The sequence below is a fragment of the Tupaia chinensis genome, unplaced genomic scaffold (assembly GCF_000334495.1).
Source record: "Tupaia chinensis unplaced genomic scaffold, TupChi_1.0 Scaffold000097_1, whole genome shotgun sequence".
NCBI classification, from domain to species: domain Eukaryota; kingdom Metazoa; phylum Chordata; class Mammalia; order Scandentia; family Tupaiidae; genus Tupaia; species Tupaia belangeri.
Genome location: NW_006159559.1, coordinates 5,658,710 through 5,676,637, shown reverse-complemented (window position 1 = coordinate 5,676,637; position 17,928 = coordinate 5,658,710). Strand labels below are relative to the sequence as shown.

At 37.2% G+C, this 17,928-nt stretch overlaps 1 pseudogene; it reads right to left on the bottom strand.

Annotated features, from left to right (window-relative positions):
• Nucleotides 1–17,189: 17,189 nt before the first annotated feature.
• On the bottom strand, nt 17,190–17,558 carry LOC102482035 (prefoldin subunit 1 pseudogene; annotated as a pseudogene).
• Between the last annotated feature and the right edge of the window lie 370 nt (nt 17,559–17,928).

Genomic DNA, 17,928 nt, shown 5'->3' with positions numbered 1-17,928 from the left:
CAGTTGGACTCTCTTTGTCCATAGTTTCTATATTTACATATTTCTGTGTTTAAACTGTAGATTTTAAATAATGATTGTAAATATAATTAGACAGAACTTGAATTACTTTAACTCAGTCATTTTATGTGACCATTAGGAGTTACCTGTATTTAAATTTTTTTTTAATTTGCAGAAGCTAAGGCACAAAATCAGAAACTGTAATGTTAACTATTTATTACTGTAACAGGTCAAGATGTAGATATATTTTCCTTTTCTTTCAAAAATGCCTTGAGTATATAGAGAACACTGAGAAAGTAATACATTACTTTCCACTTTTTCTTTTCCCTTTTTTTCCTTTTTCTTTTAAATTTTGCTAGAGGGCCTGTACACTCATTGGAGGCAGAAAGAAAGAGGAAAAGGAGAAAGCTCCATCATGGGGCATGGTCACACCACAATCCTTTCCTCTTCTCCATTTCTCTGTTCTTTTGGGATTTTGAGCATGTACACATATAACTATGTTTTTTCAAACTGCAAGGTCTATGACCTGAACCATGTAGTCGGCCATGAGGAAACCAATCTCCTTAACCACCAGGCCATGAGCTGGCCCTATTATTTTTTTCTCTTTAATATTGTAATATCTTTATTTATATTGGGTATGATTATGTCTATGGGTTTCGATAAATAAAAATGTTCACTGCTTGCATTTTTTTCTAGCCATTATTTTAGTTCCATGTTATAGTTCTTACTGAAAATAATTTTGTCATATGGAGTAGGGGGATGAGGAAAAACAGTCTTCTCCAGGTTTCTGATGTACTAGGGATGTCACTGATTGGAAGTATGTGGGTTGCTGTGAATGCTTCACAAACCTTTCCAATTATTATTGCAAATGAAGCCCATGAAATCCTGGGTGAGGATGATGCTATCAATTATGCCCATCTTTTGTGCTTATTAGTTGATTTCTTGGTAAAGGGGACAGGAAAGTAGCAGTAGTCTATTTCTTGGACCTAGTTCCATATCTCATGACAATTTTAATGTCTTACCCACTTAAAACATTTTGGTGACTTCCTTTAGGTTTCATACATGATTTATAACATTCCACTCAGTGTGACTTTTTTCAAATGGATGTAATACCTGCTCATGGTATATTTCTTTTCATTCTTTAGAGCCAATGAGATTAGGATAGTTTGCTAGGGAGGGACTTTCAGTGAAGATTTCTGAGTCAGATACATGTTAGAAGCTAACACTTTATTCAAAAAGTTTGTGGAAAAATTTAACTAACATACAAGTTTATTTTGGTGTAAAACATTTTTTAAAATCCATGACATTAAAAAAAATGTTCATTTTTCATGAACTTGTTAAAGACTCCTTATACTTAAAATCATCTAAACTGTCCAATGCCAGGAAGAAAATGCTGAAGTGCAATTTTTAAAAAAGTTTTTCTTTACTCAAGTAAATATTGACAAAATAATCAATAGGCTTCATCTTTATTTTCTCTTCACAATTTAAACTTTCAAGTAAAATTTTTTATTTTGCATGTGTAACAGAGCAAGGTCAATGCAAATTATAGCACAAAGTGTAAGAATAAGAGAGATGCCCCCCAAAAAAATCATCTGATAATCAGTAATCACCTAAAAAGCACTGAGATAAAGGGAATTATCATCACTGATGTGTGAAAAACAAATCCTATTAGATTAATTTAATTTTATATAACAATATGGCCTGTGAAAATGTAAAATATTAACATAATATTTATATATAACTTATTAGTAGATGTATAACTTAATATATATAACTTACTAGTATATATAACTTCCCTGACTTTGCAAGAGTTTTGAATTTGCCATGTACACTTTCTTCAGGAAACTGGAAAAATTTAGGTACATTGTTACCTGGTATCTGAATCGTTCTGCAAGTATGATGGAATTAAAAGAGTTTAATATGGGAATTAGGACCTCCTGGAATTTGGGAATAGCTGTGCGTTGAGGGTAAGACTGTAGAGTCAGAAAGCTGGGGAAACGATTACTGATTGCCTTAGCCTGAGAGATGAATGTTCCTACAAGATTGTTGGAAAACTGCTAAATTTCCCAAGACTCTAGAAAAGCTTCTATCAGTTGGGTCAGTCTGAAGCAGCAAAGCAGCCACTCTGAAGAATCCTGTCTGCCTTGTCTGCCCATGCCTCTGGCTTCCATGACCATTATTTTTGGAAATAATGGCTTTTCCTCTCTCTGCATTCCCAATCCTATATTAGTTGCATTCATTGGCAAGCTAATCTGACCACACAGAAAAGTGCAGTCTGAGAAATGGATTTCCCCACATGTCTTCTGTAACACATTGTAAGAGGTAAGTGATGCCACATTAACAACACACAATCTAGGAATCTCCAAAAAGTGACTACTACTTGTAACTTGAGACAAGACAGACTTTTGTCCACCTACAGTATCCACACTGAAGAACTCTATCGATACTCTATCAGTGGGTGATATAACAAATACCATTGTCATTTAAGTCCCATGACACCAAGCTAGACAGTTAAAGGGAGTGAGTGGCCAACTAGGTGAATTGAAATTAGGATTCAAACTGCCAACTAAATAAACGTAAAATAAGTCTTCAGAAAGCATAATCACATAGGAGAAAAGCAAAATTTCACAAATAGAAATGAAAATGAATTAAGTGTGTTTTAAGATAGAAGCTAATTGGTGATGTTGAACAAAATAAAGAGTTTTCTGAAAACTCTTGGGATGTCCAACCACTCTTGTGTCTAAAGAGGAGTATAGGTTATAGGAAGAGCTGAAGCTTGAGTAAGGCATGCAATGAGGAAATGGCAATAAGGCCCTATGAGGTGGTATTTACATCAACCTAAGGAATAAATTTCTGTTTTGTAGAAATTTGTTTTATTTGATGGAAGGATTGGTGAAATCTAGAGATGCTGATGTAGACTCATTGAGAGAATACAAAAAAAAAAACTTAACTTTTTATGAGAAATGTAACTGCCAGAGAGCAGAAAGGCAAGTGACATTGGCAGCAAATTATCAGTGGTTTCCCTGGTAAGGCTTTGAATGTATAATGATAGGATTTCAGAGCTACTGTAGTCATCTCCTCAACAAGGAGACCAGCATCTCTAGGCAATCAGAAGAACCTGGCCAACACTCCTGTCTCTGGATATTATTTGGCAAGATCTGACTGTAATTCTCCTTTCACAGAGAGTTTTTTGTTGTTATTGGTTTTTTGTTTGTTTGTTTGTTTGCTATAGGGCACATGCTTTCGCCAGAAAGACAGAAAGAGACAGAAAGCAAGAAGTCACCCTCCAGGGAAGATGGGCATGCCGCAATCCCTTCTCCATTCTCCTCTTGGGATCTTGGGCACGCACGCACACGCGCCTGGCGTGAGTTTAAGTCACCGTGTCTGGAACTCGAACCATGGTCGACTACATGGGAGTCCAGTGACATAGCCATTTTGCCAATTGCTGGTCCCTGATTCTCCTTTTTCAAGCTTTAATGAGTAGCACCTCTTCTGAGTGACATACATCTTTCTTTTAAAATACAATCTTTAATTAGATGATGTTCCTATTGATTTGGGGGACACCACCCCAATCAAGTCTGTGTTAATCTTGGCCATTTCATATTGCTTTTACAATTTCACTCTCAGAAAGTGATTCTATCATTTTTAGTTACTGGAAACTTATTATTATATACCATATAGTCTCTGGGGAGTCAATGACAATAGGGAAATCCACCAATCAACCAAGAGCTTTGCCAATGTCTTCTCAGTGCATTCGCTCCTGAATTTATAGAAAAACATGAAGATTTGGAAAAAATCAGAGGAAAGACATGAAGATGATTTACAGTTTGAGAATGACTCATGGGAAAAGAGAGAAAGAATTCTCTCTCTCTGTCAGAGAGAATGCTGAATGTGGATTTATTAATAGTGTCTAAAAAACACTAAATTGTTAAACATAAAAGATCAAATTATTTTGCAGGATGAGAGAGTCAGTTTGACATAAAGAATTTCCTTGTGATAAGAAATGTGAAATATGAATAAGCTACCAAAGAAGGATTGAAAATCCCCCCTGCAGGGTTTAAAAAATGAACTTACTTTAGGTTGTAGTTCTTCCTGAAGGCAAAGAAATGGGCCATATAGCATTTCAATTCATTTCCAGATCTGAGATTCAGGGCTTCACCTGCTCACGAATAGGATAATAATTCTTTCTATAGTTAAGTGGTGATCTGAAATATATTATATTTAAAAGAAAATACATTTTGTGCACTGGTTTTAATTTTCTTTTAGCAAAATAACTCTTTAAAAATTATTAAAAACAGACTGCCACATACATATATGTATGGACATCACATTTTACATATAATTTCAAGGGACCTGTGGACTCACAGCCTATGCAATGAACCCTTTAAGGGCCTAAGAACTCAGGTGGTAGAAAACCCTTCTGGTGGCATCAGAACATGTGAACCTTGTTCAGAGTGCATCTCTCTCTCTCTCTCTCTCTCTCTCTCCCCTCCCTCATAGTCTTCCTCTTTCATGAAAGAAAGACTTTTTTTAAAAAAATGGAAAGGAAAAACTGTTTCTAGAAGAAAATTATTCTTTTCTCATAAATTTTTAATCCCATTTTTATATTTATAGAAAAGTTGTTTTGGAATCTTTTCCTTGTCATGTATACCTTTACGTAACAGGAAATGTATTGCTCGCTTCCTTCTCATTTTCTTCTCTTTTGTTCCCTCTCCTAAATTTTCTCTTCTGACTCTTTCACACCCTTCCTCATCTACTCTCTTTGTTCCTTCCTTTCTTCAGAGCCTATTATAGTGGCTCCCAGAACATAAGGTACAAACTTCAAAAATGGTCCCTTACAAGCCCAAAATTTGGTTTAAAATGAACATACATGTTTTAAAAAGATCCCTTAACTTTCCTTGAATCAGTCAAAGTCCATAGCGTCATTCGTAGTTTATAATCATCTTGAAGGAAATAGTAATTTTAAGCATGGACTGTAGAATCTGGATTTGATTGTGTTTTTGAGATTCTTCATTTAGACAAATCTGTGACCTTCCCTGTTTTGACTGGGGTTGGGGCAGGCATGTGAGGAAAGCAAATTTCTCAAGCTTTTCTGCAACTTTGGAATCAATTTCCCTTTAGAAGTTTCCATGAAAGTCAAGATGAGATTAGGTACTGTCCTCACTTTATACCCAGCAATTTTTCCTGCTCCTTCCCAAGAATTAAACTGATTATACGAGGAACTGATGGGCTTCTTTGTGTTACTTTCCAGAAATTCAAATTGGTGCAGCCCTTTCTATTTTGCTGGTTTCTCTTTGAGGAGCTGTTATGAAATCCATTTTCCAGAGAATCAAAAGCAACACATTCATTATTTCTTAGAAATTAGAAGACTGTTCATGGAACTCATTTTTCCAAATCATAGCATTCTAGTGTTTCCATATCCAAGTACTCTCTGGGATTCAGATTAAGGAAAATCTTGCCATAAAACAAATCTAGAGGGACCAGCAGTTGGTGTAATGGCTATGTCACTTGACTCCTATGTAGCTGACCACGGTTCGAGTCCCTGACCCAGCGGCTTAAACTCACACCAGACACATGTGCATGTGTGCCCAAGATCCCAAAAGGAGAATAGTGGAGAAGGGATTGTGATGTCGCCAACCTCCCCGGAGGTGGTGGTGGTGGTGATTTCTCACTTTCTGTCTCTCTCTGTCCTTCTGGCGAGCACACGAGCCCTATAACAAAAACCCTCTCCAAAAAAATTAATTAATTAATTAATTAATTAATTAAAAAGAAAAAGCAAAACAACAAAAATCTAGAAATCTCAAATATAAGATATATGACAGAAAATAAGTACTCACATATGAGATACATAAGTGAAAATAAGACTAGTAGACATATTTGGAAGATTTCCTTCTATGGTTAACCAAAGTTGTTCCCATTATACAAGATGATGAGTGAAAGCCCAATATAAGGAGAAGAAACCTGAAGCCAAGAAGGTTGATGCCAGTGGAAAGGTTAAAGAGGGTGACCTTGGGACCAACAGTTAGCGTAATGGCTATGTCGCTGGACTCCCACGTAGTCAACCGCAGTTCGAGTTCCGGACCCAGTGACTTGAACTCATGCTGGGCGCATGTGCATGTGTGCCCAAAATCCCAAGAGGAGACTGGAGGAGAAGGGATTGTGGTGTGGTCATCTCCCCTGGGGGGTGATTTCTCGCTTTCTCTCTCTCTGTCTCTGTCTGTCGGGCAAGCACACACGCCCTATAGCAAAACAAACAAACAAACAAACAAAAACAAAAGAAACAAACAAACAAAAAACAAAAAAAAACCTCTCCAAAAAAAAAAAAAAAGGAGGGTGACTTCAATGCTAAAAAGCCCAGGAAAGGAGCCCCATTGCAGCTGAAACCCACTCCTAGTTTGGGGCATCAGCTGATACTGCCAATCTGCCATGTATTCCAGGAAGGTCATGTACAAAAGAAAATACTCAGCCACTAAGCCCAGGATTGAAGGAAAAAGAAGGAAAAGGTTCTTAACCACTGTCATAAAGCCAGTTGGTGGGGACATGGTACCCGAGTGCCTAAACTTCGCAAAATGCCTACTAGCTGTTATCTTACTGAAGATGTGCCGTAAAAGCTATTGAGCCACAGAAAAAAATCCCCTTCAAGTCAGCATGTGAGAGAGCTGTGAGGCAGTATCACTCCTGGGACCATTCTGATCATCCTCAGTGGACACCACAGAGGGAAGAGAGTGTGTTTCCTGAAGCAACTGAACGGTGGCTTGCTACTTCTGACTGAACCTCTGGTCCTCAATCAAATTCCACTGAGTAGAACACACCAGAAATTTGTCTGTGCCACCTCCAGAAAAACTGATATTAGTAAATTAAAATTCCCTAAACACCTTACTGATGCTAACTTTAAGAAAAAGAAGCTGCAGAAGCCCAAACACCAGCAAGGTGAGATCTTCAACACAGAGAGGGAGAAGTAAGAGCTTATAGAACTCCACAAGGTTGACCAGAAAGCTGTAAACTTGCAATTTTTACCAAAAGTCAAAGCTGTTCCTCAGCTCCAATGCTACCTGGGATCCATGTTTGCCTTTTATAAATGAGGTTTATCCTTACAAATTGGTGTTCTAAATTTTTTGCCAAGAACCTAGTTGAATAACTGATACATGTGGTTTTTCTTTTTTTTTTTTGAGAGATTTTCGCTATAGGGCACGTGCGCTCGCCAGACAGACAGAGAGAGACATAGAGACAGAGAGCGAGAAATCACCCCCCCAGGGGGGATGGTCACGCCGCAATCCCTTCTCCTCCATTCTCCTCCCAGGATCTTGGGCACGCACGCACACGCGCCCGGCGTGAGTTGTAAGCCACCGGGTCCAGGACGCGAACCACGGTCGACTATGTGGGAGTCCAGCGACATAGCCATTATGCTAACTGCTGGTTCCCGATACATGTATTTTTTAAATCACCAAAAAGACTTAAAATGTATATGTTTTTTTTTTTCTTTTGGAGAGGTTTTTGCTATAGGGCACTTGTGCTTGCCAGAAAAAGAGAGACAGAGAGACAGAAAGCGAGAAATCACCCCCAAGGGGGGATGGCCATACTGCAATTCTTTCTCCCCCATTCTCCTCTCAGGATCTTGGGCACGCACGCACACGCGCCCGGCGTGAGTTGTAAGCCACCGGGTCCAGGACGCGAACCACGGTCGACTATGTGGGAGTCCAGCGACATAGCCATTATGCCAACTGCTGGTCCCTAAAATTTATATCTTAAAACCATGAGAAAGAAAGAAAGAAGAAAGAAAAACAGACATTTTTATTTTAAGCAGAGTTTAATTTACAGAGAAATCTTTCTCTGAACATAATAAAGGTGGCAAAGTCAAAGGATGGCATTTCTTATTGGCAAAATTCTAAATGGGAGATGGTCAAACCACAATCTCTTCTCCATTTCTCCCTCCTTTCAGGAATTCTGGGCATGTACACACATGCACCCAGCATGTTTTACAAGCTTCCAAGTTTGTGACTCAACTGTGCAGTCAGTCATGTGAAATCCAGTCACCTTAACCAACATGCCACCAGCTGGCCAGGCATATACTTACAACTTGAAATCTCAGAAGAAATTAATAGCTTTGGAAAATAGGTGAGTTGTCAATGACTCCTATTTCAGAAAGAGTCATATACTTGCTCTGATTCAAGATAAACTGGATCAATATAAAATTTCTTCATAGCTCTCCATAATTAACAGTAATGACTTGCTCTTAAATTTAAAACTATATTTTCCAAGACAATTTATGTCACAATTATAAGTATGTGTGGTGGTACATTATCTATAAGTAGTTATACAGAATATGCAAGAAAAAGCCCATGTTTTTCTACATCTAGGGTTTTTAAGTCTGAATGGTCTGAAAAATATAGAAGCCATATACCACATGCTAAGTCTTAAATATTCCCACATAAATCTTAGTTACTGAGGAATTCTTTTTGGTAGAACTTAAGTAGTTTCAGTGTCTTTTTTTTTGCAGAGCTCTATACATTCTAGAACCACCACCATTTTTCTAGAAAATTCAGACATTCATACATTCAGAGAATATGCAGTAGGCCTGGTTGAATAGAGAGGTTGACTACATTCCTGTGAGTTGAAAGCTATGGTAACAGGACACACCAACATCATATTTTAGGAATGAGTGGACTTATTTATTTTAAAGGAATAATTTGGGAGAATGGGGGACATTAACGGAACAAGAGGTATCTAGGAGTGTTTCCAAGCATAGCGTTTATTTTCCTCTGATGTCTATGTTTGTCTGCTTATTTCTGTATTTTTCCTGCCTGAGCCTGAGCAATTTTCACTCTGAGTTCTTCCTCTACAATCTGTGGATTCAGGAAATGGCTCTGGATATACTAACTTGACTTCTCTCTGGAAGGGCTCATGGTATCTCAGAAAGTGACAAGGGGAAGGAAGGGTGGAGAAGTGAAAGGGATTGCCCACAAGGCTAAAATAAGCACAGAAACCAAATTCCTTGCAATTGTCCCTGGTTCCTGGGTGATCAAAAGAACTTTCACCTCTTGAGAACTCAGCACTTTAGGGATTCCTCAGATTTCAGTTAGACCAATTATAAGTTTGGAGACTAGTTAAAGTTGATGTTAACAAAACTTGAAAAATAAGTTTCAGCTAAAAGACATAATCTGTTCCAGTTTCTGAAATATTGGAGTTTGCCATATAATTAATCACAGAAATTCTTTTCCCCATTATGTCCTATCTTTTTCTTTAAAGAATTTATTAAATGAACTGAGTTCTGGACTGTATAAGGTGCCAAATGAGATCATAAAGCAAAGTAACCCCAGGCTCTCTCCAGATAAGAAAAATAAGTCTATCCTGCACTTTTCTTAACAGGATGCTGAGAGTCTAGAGTTATTCTTGTCATGTGGTGGTCATGAGACAGCAGAATGTAGTTCCTTACAATAAAGAATCGCATAGAAATCAGGGAATCGGTGGATTTACCATAATGACCATATTTCAGGCTCTGATGTTAAACAAATTTTGAGTTATTTGATTTGATGGGCAGTTACTTGAACTCTAGCTCCATATACTTTTCTGTAAACAGCATATATATATATACACACACATTCTAAAATAAGTCTATATCTGCATACTATTAAAAACCATTTTTTCGTTCTATCTCTGATTTTTACCCAACACCAATCCTTATTTGTAATTCCTGTCTCTGGGCAATCTGAATTTTATTACATAAAATTATATATTAATTTCCTATTCCTAGGATCTAAAAATGTAGTTTCATCCTCTTATAGAAGCAAAATTTACTAAATAGAGTTCAACATTTGTCTTTTTTATCTTCGTCTTTCCATATACAGTAAGCTAATGTTTTCCAAAGTTACCTAGAACAGGTCTTTCCTTCACCAGCCCCTTCAGCATGGCTGTTATTTATCAGTAATATAGTTAGGTTAGCTATATGTTTCTAACTATCGGAAATATACCAACAATTTATACTTTCCCCTGTGCTTACCACCTCATTCCACCTACACAATGCAACTAATCACTCCCATTAATGTTTCTGGTTTGTTCTCACACTGTATTTCTTTTTGTATACTGTCTTATTTTTCCTAGTTTTTCTTCTCTTTCTTTTTTTTTTTCTTCTCAAGGAATTTGGAACTTGAACTGTGGTTGACCATGTGGGAAGGAGTCCAGTGATGTAACCATTATGTCATCTACTAGTCCCTTTCCCCTAGTTTGTTTGTTTGTTTGTTTGTTTGTTTGTTTCTTTCTTTCTTTCTTTCTTTCTTTCTTTCTTTCTTTCTTTCTTTCTCTCTCTCTCTCTCTTTCCTTCTTTCTTTCTTTTCTTTCTTTCTTTCTTTCTTTCTTTCTTTCTTTCTTTCTTTCTTTCTTTCTTTCTTTCTTTCTTTCTTTTCTTTAGAGAGATTTTTGCTATAGGGACCATGCACTCATCAGAGAGACAGAAAGCAAGAAATCACCCCCCTCCCCATAGGGGGAAGGGCCACGCCACAATCCCTTATCCTCCATTCTTCTCTTGGTATTTGGGGCATGCATGCACATGCACCAGCATGAGTTATAAGCTGCTGGGTTCGGGACTAGAACTATAGTTGACTACATGGGAGTCCAGCGAAATAGCCATTACACCATCCACTGATCCCTATTTTACTTTCTTAATGAAAATAACTATAGATGTAGGTCATCTTTTGTAGTTTGCTTTTTATACTTAGCTATATATCCTGGAAATCACTTTGTAGCAGTTCACAGTGATTATCTTTATTCTTCTTTATGCAGTGGTATAATACTCCATTGTATGGATGTGCTATAATTTATTCAAACATTCTCTTAAGTATGGATAAGTATAGATACAGCTTTGTTATGTATTGCAGATTTGCCATTCAGATTTCTTCCAGTTTGCATTCTTAGCAGTGCAAATGAATGTATACTTCTTCACAGTCTGGCCAATAGCATGTGTTGTCATACTTTCAGATTTTCTCCATTCTGATAGGTAAGAAGTGGCAATTACGCTGCTTTGGTTTGTATTTTCTTTTTTTTAAGCTTTTCTCCTTTATTCATGATAGAGTACATATGGTGTATGTGTGAGAAAGAGTGGAGGGGGAAGAAATGAACACCCCCTACAGAGTCTAGTAATACCATGTTTTCCAGTCCTCCAACTCATTGGATCTTGGGTACTCACGTGCATGCCCAATGTGTTTTTCAGGCTGACCTGACTGAGGATTCAAACTTGTCATCGTGTGGGATCTGGCTTCATTTAGTAGCAATTCAGAACTGACCCTACATTCTTTAATGAGTGAGTTTAAACATCGTCATACAAGTGTAAGTGTCATTAATATGTTTTTTTTTAATTGTCTATCACTTTTTATCATTTTTCTCTTTGGTGTTTATCCTTTGTCTCTCAGTTTTTAGAAATTCTAATATATTAGAGATTTTAACTTTTATTTGGGACATGTATTGCAAATATTTTCTTCCAGTTTCTCAGTTGCCTTTTAACTCTATCTATGGAGTTTGCCATGTAATCAAGAGTCTTATAGATGGTTAAATTTATCAGTATTTCTTTGTATTGTCTCTGGATTTTTTATTTTTTTCGCTATAGGGCGCGTGCGCTTGCCAGACAGACAGAGACAGAGAGACAGAAAGTGAGAAATCACCCCCCAGGGGGGATGGTCACGCCGCAATCCCTTCTCCTCCATTCTCCTCTCAGGATCTTGGGCACGCACGCACACATGCCCGGCGTGAGTTTTAAGCCACCGGGTCTGGGATGTGAACCGCGGTCGACTACGTGGGAGTCCAGCGACATAGCCATTACGCTAACTGCTGGTTCCCTGGATTTTGAGTTATATTTTAAAATCTTTTTCCTACACTGAGGTTAAAAAGGAACTCATCTGTTTTTTTTTTTTTTCCTAACACTTATATTGTTTCATTTATTACATTAAGATTCCTCATCTAGGGGCCAGTTAGTGGCACAATAGTAAAATGAGATGCTCTATTAGGCTGACCAACATGGCAAGGTTACAAGTTTGCAGGTAGATACCACCCTGAATATACCAGACCTGTACGTGTCCATATTCCAGGGCTGGTTAAAGCCAGAGTGGATCATGGTAACAAGACCATGGGAGCGCTATCTCTCTGTCTCTGTGTTTGTGTGTCTCTCTCTGCCTCTTTCTCTGACTCTTTCACTCATGGAATCGCTAAATAAATAAGCTTAAAAATATTTCTGACCTTTTAAGACTTTGTTTTTGTGCACACAGTGAGTTGTGGATCTAATTTTATCTTTTTCCAAATGATTAGTATTTATTAAAAAGTTGATTTTTGCTCTATTAATTCAGGATGTTCTTTTATCATATACTAAATTTCCATATATATTTGGGTCTATTTATATTCTTTTCTTTTGGTCTACCAGTACCACAATGTTTAAATCATTGAGATTTTATAGTATAGTATGCTTTAGGTAGGTATAATTCCCTATCATGATTTTCCTTTTTCAGTGCTTTTCTGAATATTCTTGCATAATGGCTTTCCATATGAAATTTAGTATCAACTTGAGTAACTCCATAAAAAAGCTTGATAGTATTTGGAATTGTCCTAAATTTATAAATTAGGGTGCATTGACATCTTTATAATGTTGAGTCATTCTATTCAAGAACAGGTAAGGTCTTTCTCTGTTCAAGTCTACTTTTGTGTCTTTCGGTAAAGTGCTCTTTATGTTATAGTCCAAAAAAGAGATGAAAAATTAATGGAAGTCACTGGGCACCACCTTCAAACATGACATATTGGTGATTGCATCCTTTTTGTTATCCATTCAATTAATATGTACTAAGCATTTATCTACCAGATTGTAAGCTCTCTGCTAGGTTCTGTGCATACAAAAGTAAAGCATGTGGGTCCTGCCTAGGAGGTGCTCACAAGTCTAAAAAGGAGGACAGATTATTAAATTGACAGTGGAAATTTCTCTTTCTTTTTAAAGACGGTCTAGTCTTTTCACTGAGGAAGAGAACTAGATTCAATGCCTAAGAGACCTAAAGGAAGATGTTAAAACTGGTTGTGTGAAACATAGCTGGGAATGTGTTACTCTGTGTCATTATTGCATGCAATAACTTTGCCTACAACTGTGTCTTACAGAAGATGATTTCAAAGTCTATTAGTAAAGTGTTGAAGCCCTTCTTGTTTTTTCATGTGTATCTAGTGAGTTATCAAGTGAAATGTTATAATTAGTTGACTTCAGCAACAGCTGGTACTCAGCAAGCTTCTCTTCTCAAATCACTTTACTTTTTTGTGGTCATTAATAACTTGACTAAAAAGGAAGCAAATCCTTAAAGACCTTTAATATTTGTTCCAAATTTCTTTTCCAGTTCTTGCACTTTAATGTGTGGCTAGCATTGTGTGTGTGTGTGTGTGTGCGAGAGAGAGAGAGAGCGATATGTCAATGTTGGGCATAATATTCATATTTTTAACAAAATATAGTTACCGTCCAAGTTGAGTTACTAATGACTTAGAAGGGGTTTTTTTTGTTTGTTTGTTTTTTTACTGTGCCTCTTTCATCTTAATTCAAATTATACTTTGACCCTATGATAAGTAAATCGTGATTGTGATCCAATGGGAAATTAACCTTTCAAAAATCATCCATATTGCTAGCAAAGGGACAATTTACTTTCTGGCTGTTCTTTGGCCAAATGACTAATATAGAATTCCAAGTCTGGCATTTTCTTGCTAGGAAAGAATTCTCAGTTTCAAAATGGAGCTAAGATATTAAGAAGATGCTGATTGAATATGCTGCTTCTGAGTGCAGAATTAGAAGCAGGGCTTGCTGATACTAGGAAAAGGGGGTAGAATGAGAGGAAAGAAGGAATCCTGTTCTTGAGTCTCTCTTGCCTCAGCTTGAAAGTAAAAGGAGACTTTTTCATGACAGTTTTTCAAAAAGCAAAGACTGTTTCTTCAAGGAATCAGAGTCCAAGAGGGAAAGTGATAAAATGTGATCTTAGAAGCCTTTCAGAATGAGAAGCAGGCAGCTATTACACAAATATGAGCTGAAAGTAACCTTATGTGGAACTTGCTTAAGAATAGCTCCTAGATGGGAACCAGCAGTTAGCGTAATGGCTATGTCGCTGGACTCCCACATAGTCGATCGCGGTTCGCGTCCCGGACCCGGTGGCTTAAAACTCACGCTGGGCGTGTGTGCGTCCATGCCCAAGATCCCGAGAGGAGAATGGAGGAGAAGGGATTGTGGCGTGACCATCCCCCCTGGGGGGGTGATTTCTCGCTTTCTGTCTCTATGTCTCTCTCTGTCTGGAGAACGCACGTGCCCTATAGCAAAAAAACCTCTCAAAAAAAAAAAAAAGGAAAAAGAAAAAAAAAGAGTAGCTCCTAGAAATTTACTAGTGAGTTTTTCTTTTATTGTTCATTTTATCCCTTGTCTTTTCTGCACAACATTGTAGTCATCGAATTAAACTCACTTATTCTCAATTCTCCACTTTCCAACTCCCGACTCTCCAATTCCTTTCTCCATCTCCCTTGTACTTTTACTTTTATTGTAAAGTGGTACTTACAGAAAATGTATGCAGTCTGTTAGGCTTAGTGGTTTGTCACTATCCTCAACAACCTTGAAAGCTGTTCTTTTTTGATTCTTACCCTCATTTATTCAAGAACAGTGTTAAATCCAAAGATCATCTAAAATTACTGATCAAATCAATAAATATCACTGACTTCCCTCCATCAAATAAGATGGCATAAGGGTTATGTTGCTGGACTCCCACGTAGTTGACTGTGTTTCAAGTCCCAGTCCCAATGGCTTAAAACACACTGGGTGCGTGTACATGGATGACCAAGATCCTGAGAGAAGAATGAAGGAGAAGGGATTGTGGTGCAGCCACCTCCCTTGGGGGGCAGGTAATTTCTCATGTCTCTATCTTTCTGGTGAGTACATGAGCCCTATAAAAAAAATCTCTAATAAATAAATAAGAGTTTATATCCCCAAATAATAGCTAACACCTGTATAATAACAAAATTTATAGTAAAAAATTTTTCAGAAGCATAAGAAAGTGAGGTGACTGTGCCAAAGAATAATTAAATACTCAAAAGCTGGGAAATGTAGACTATAGAATGAAATATGAAGTTTTCCCATTTCTTTTTTCTATAATCATATAAGATCAAAACAGCTTTGTTCTTTTTTCGCTTCCTGTAGCCTTGTTTCACTTTGTCAGAGTGTTTGACAATGTGCCAGTGAAAGATGGAGGCATGTCACTGTAGCTTCCAATAATAACTGCCTCCCCCACCCTCTTACTCCCACCAGTATGGGTATAGCAGTCCCTGATCCCCTCCTTTGAACCTTCTTGTAAGGAGAAAGAGCTTCTCATCACTAGTTGTGGGATTCTTGACTAGTGGCAACGTTTTAACCTCATCTTATGCAACCACATTCATCAATGTATTTCACAGATAAATTCCTCCTCTCTAAAAGTCTCTCTGTACCTGGTTAAGTCTATTTCATTACACATAAAGAGTTGACAGAGTAGCTTATTAAAAGAAGCATTTCCAGATTTATTTGCCATATCACTGCTCTGTTTCTTCTGTAGTTTGAGTTTTATATTTTTTAATTGCAATGTTAAAAGAGAAAATGTTCAGCAATCAATTATGTGAAAATTTTATTTTTTAAAAAAGGGTTTTTGCCCTAGAAATTCAGGATTTGGGTTTATTGTTTTTGACTAAAAATACAGCTAGGTAGTAACTATTAACTGCATGGAAATTACTGGTTCATTGTCTTTCATGAAACTTCGGTTATCACACCCTCAGTCTTTGGTACGATATTGTAATTCAGCACTGCCCACTCATACTTTTTTTCTGCTATTAGGCACACCAATAAATTTGACTTCAGATGTCATATTTTTTAATTTAAAATTTTCCATTTTATTGTTTTAAGATATTTCTGTTTTTTATAGAAAAATGAAGTGAAAATTAATTTCTTCATGCATAATATGAATTTTCCTATAACTTCTTTAACAAAGTTATACTAATTGTTTTAAAGTTTCCATATACTAATTCTAATTTCAATAATTAGATTATCTCTGGGTTTGTTTTCATTTCCTCTGTATTTTCTCTTTTCACATTTTCCTGCTTCCTCAGTGTGTATGTCTATTTGATATATTTATATATACACAGAGAGAGAGAGAGATGTATCCTTCCTCCAAGACTGCTCTGAGTGTGGGGAAGCCTGCATGAAAAGACTTACTGGACTGTGCTATTCTACCAGCCCACCAGCCCAATCATCTAAGGAAGGCCTGGCTATTTCCCTCTCAAAAAGCCTTCCATCTGTAGCAGCTCATCCCCCAGGTCTCAGGTATGAAAGCTGCTGTTGTTCTCTACTGACCTAGGAAGGGTTCATTGTCTCTGGGATATAATTTACCAAGGCTTTATTGCCTTCACTGCTCTTCACTAGGCCCTTGGAAAACTATGTTTTTACTCATCCTGGTCTTTTCTTATAGTTTTTATTAAAGCAAAGGACTTTTGCATCCTTTTATAGCCTAACTCAAAACAGAAGTCTAACCTACTTTGTTATGTCAACATTTATATGTGCTGGCAAACACAGGATATTGAGGAATATTTATAAAGTCCCCAGAGAACTTCATGGCATCTGTGTCTTCTTTTAGAAAGCAGAAATAAAAAAGATAGATAATAAAATGTCCTGGGAAGGTATCATTTATAATTATACTTTCCAAATGAGGTGACAGGGACAAAGAAGGGGAAAATGGCACAAATAAGCATAGGTTCATTAAGGACTCAGCATCATAAGATCAGAGAATTTATAGAAGTCACTTTTATTACAATCGCAATATTTTATTTATTTATATATATATAATATATAAATATATATTTTTTGAGACTGGGGACTTTATTGGTTGGACCAGAGTGTCTAGTAGGTTAGGCAGAGCATGCCTTTGTGCTAGCACTCATTTGCCCTCTCCTAGGAGTTCATGACTCAGCCCAGGAGAAGTGTCCAGGCATGGGTGGTAGGCAAAGCCAGGGTACAACATACAGGGCTAGGACCTAAAAGGGGCTCAAGGTGACAAAGGAAATGTGGAGATGCTAGGCTATCCACATAAAGCATCCTTTGGGATGAAGGGGAGCTGTTTCACCAGCAGGCCCTTATATACTTGCCAGGAATGGGAGGGCTCAGGAGGAAAATTTCCCCTAGAGATTTCCTATTGTGCCCTTCGGGCCATCAGCATCTCCCAGATACTGTCTTTGACTTCCTTAACACTCTGTTCCAGGTAGGATTTTTTTCTGTTCTAGTTCTTTAATTTTTTCTTCTGCTATTTTCTGTTTTTCTAGCAACTGATTGTGAATTACCTCCTTTGACTGAAGAATAAACATTCTTCCTACACCTTCATACATGTTAGTCTCATCTACCAAAGTCATAATCTCTGTATCTGTAGATGTGTGAGTTTTTTCGTTCTGTTTAGCTGTTCAATCTGTATGTCTGCAAGCTTCACCTTCTGTTGAGTGTCAACAACTTTGGCTTGAAGCTTTGTGAAAGCCTTCTTCAACTCCAGATCCACGGGGGCTGCCATCTTGGTACACTCTACAATCATAATATTTTAGAACTAATAGAAAACCTTACATAGTTGGTAGTCCAAATTCCTTATTTTATAGATGTAAATACTTATTTGAGGTTCACTTGATAAACAAAATATTCCTTCTGCCTTTTTCAGCAGTCTGGGAAGCCTGGGACATGTCTTCATCAGACCTATAATGAAGATTTATGAAGCTTGCTTGCTTGCTTTCTTTCTTTCTTTCTTTCTTTCTTTCTTTCTTTCTTTCTTTCTTTCTTTTCTTTCTTTTTTGTCATAACCAAAAAGCTGAGGAAGCATGGAAGCATGCATCTTTTCCTGAGTTCTGAAATTGAATTTTTAAAAAGTCAAACTTAGACTTAATTACCCG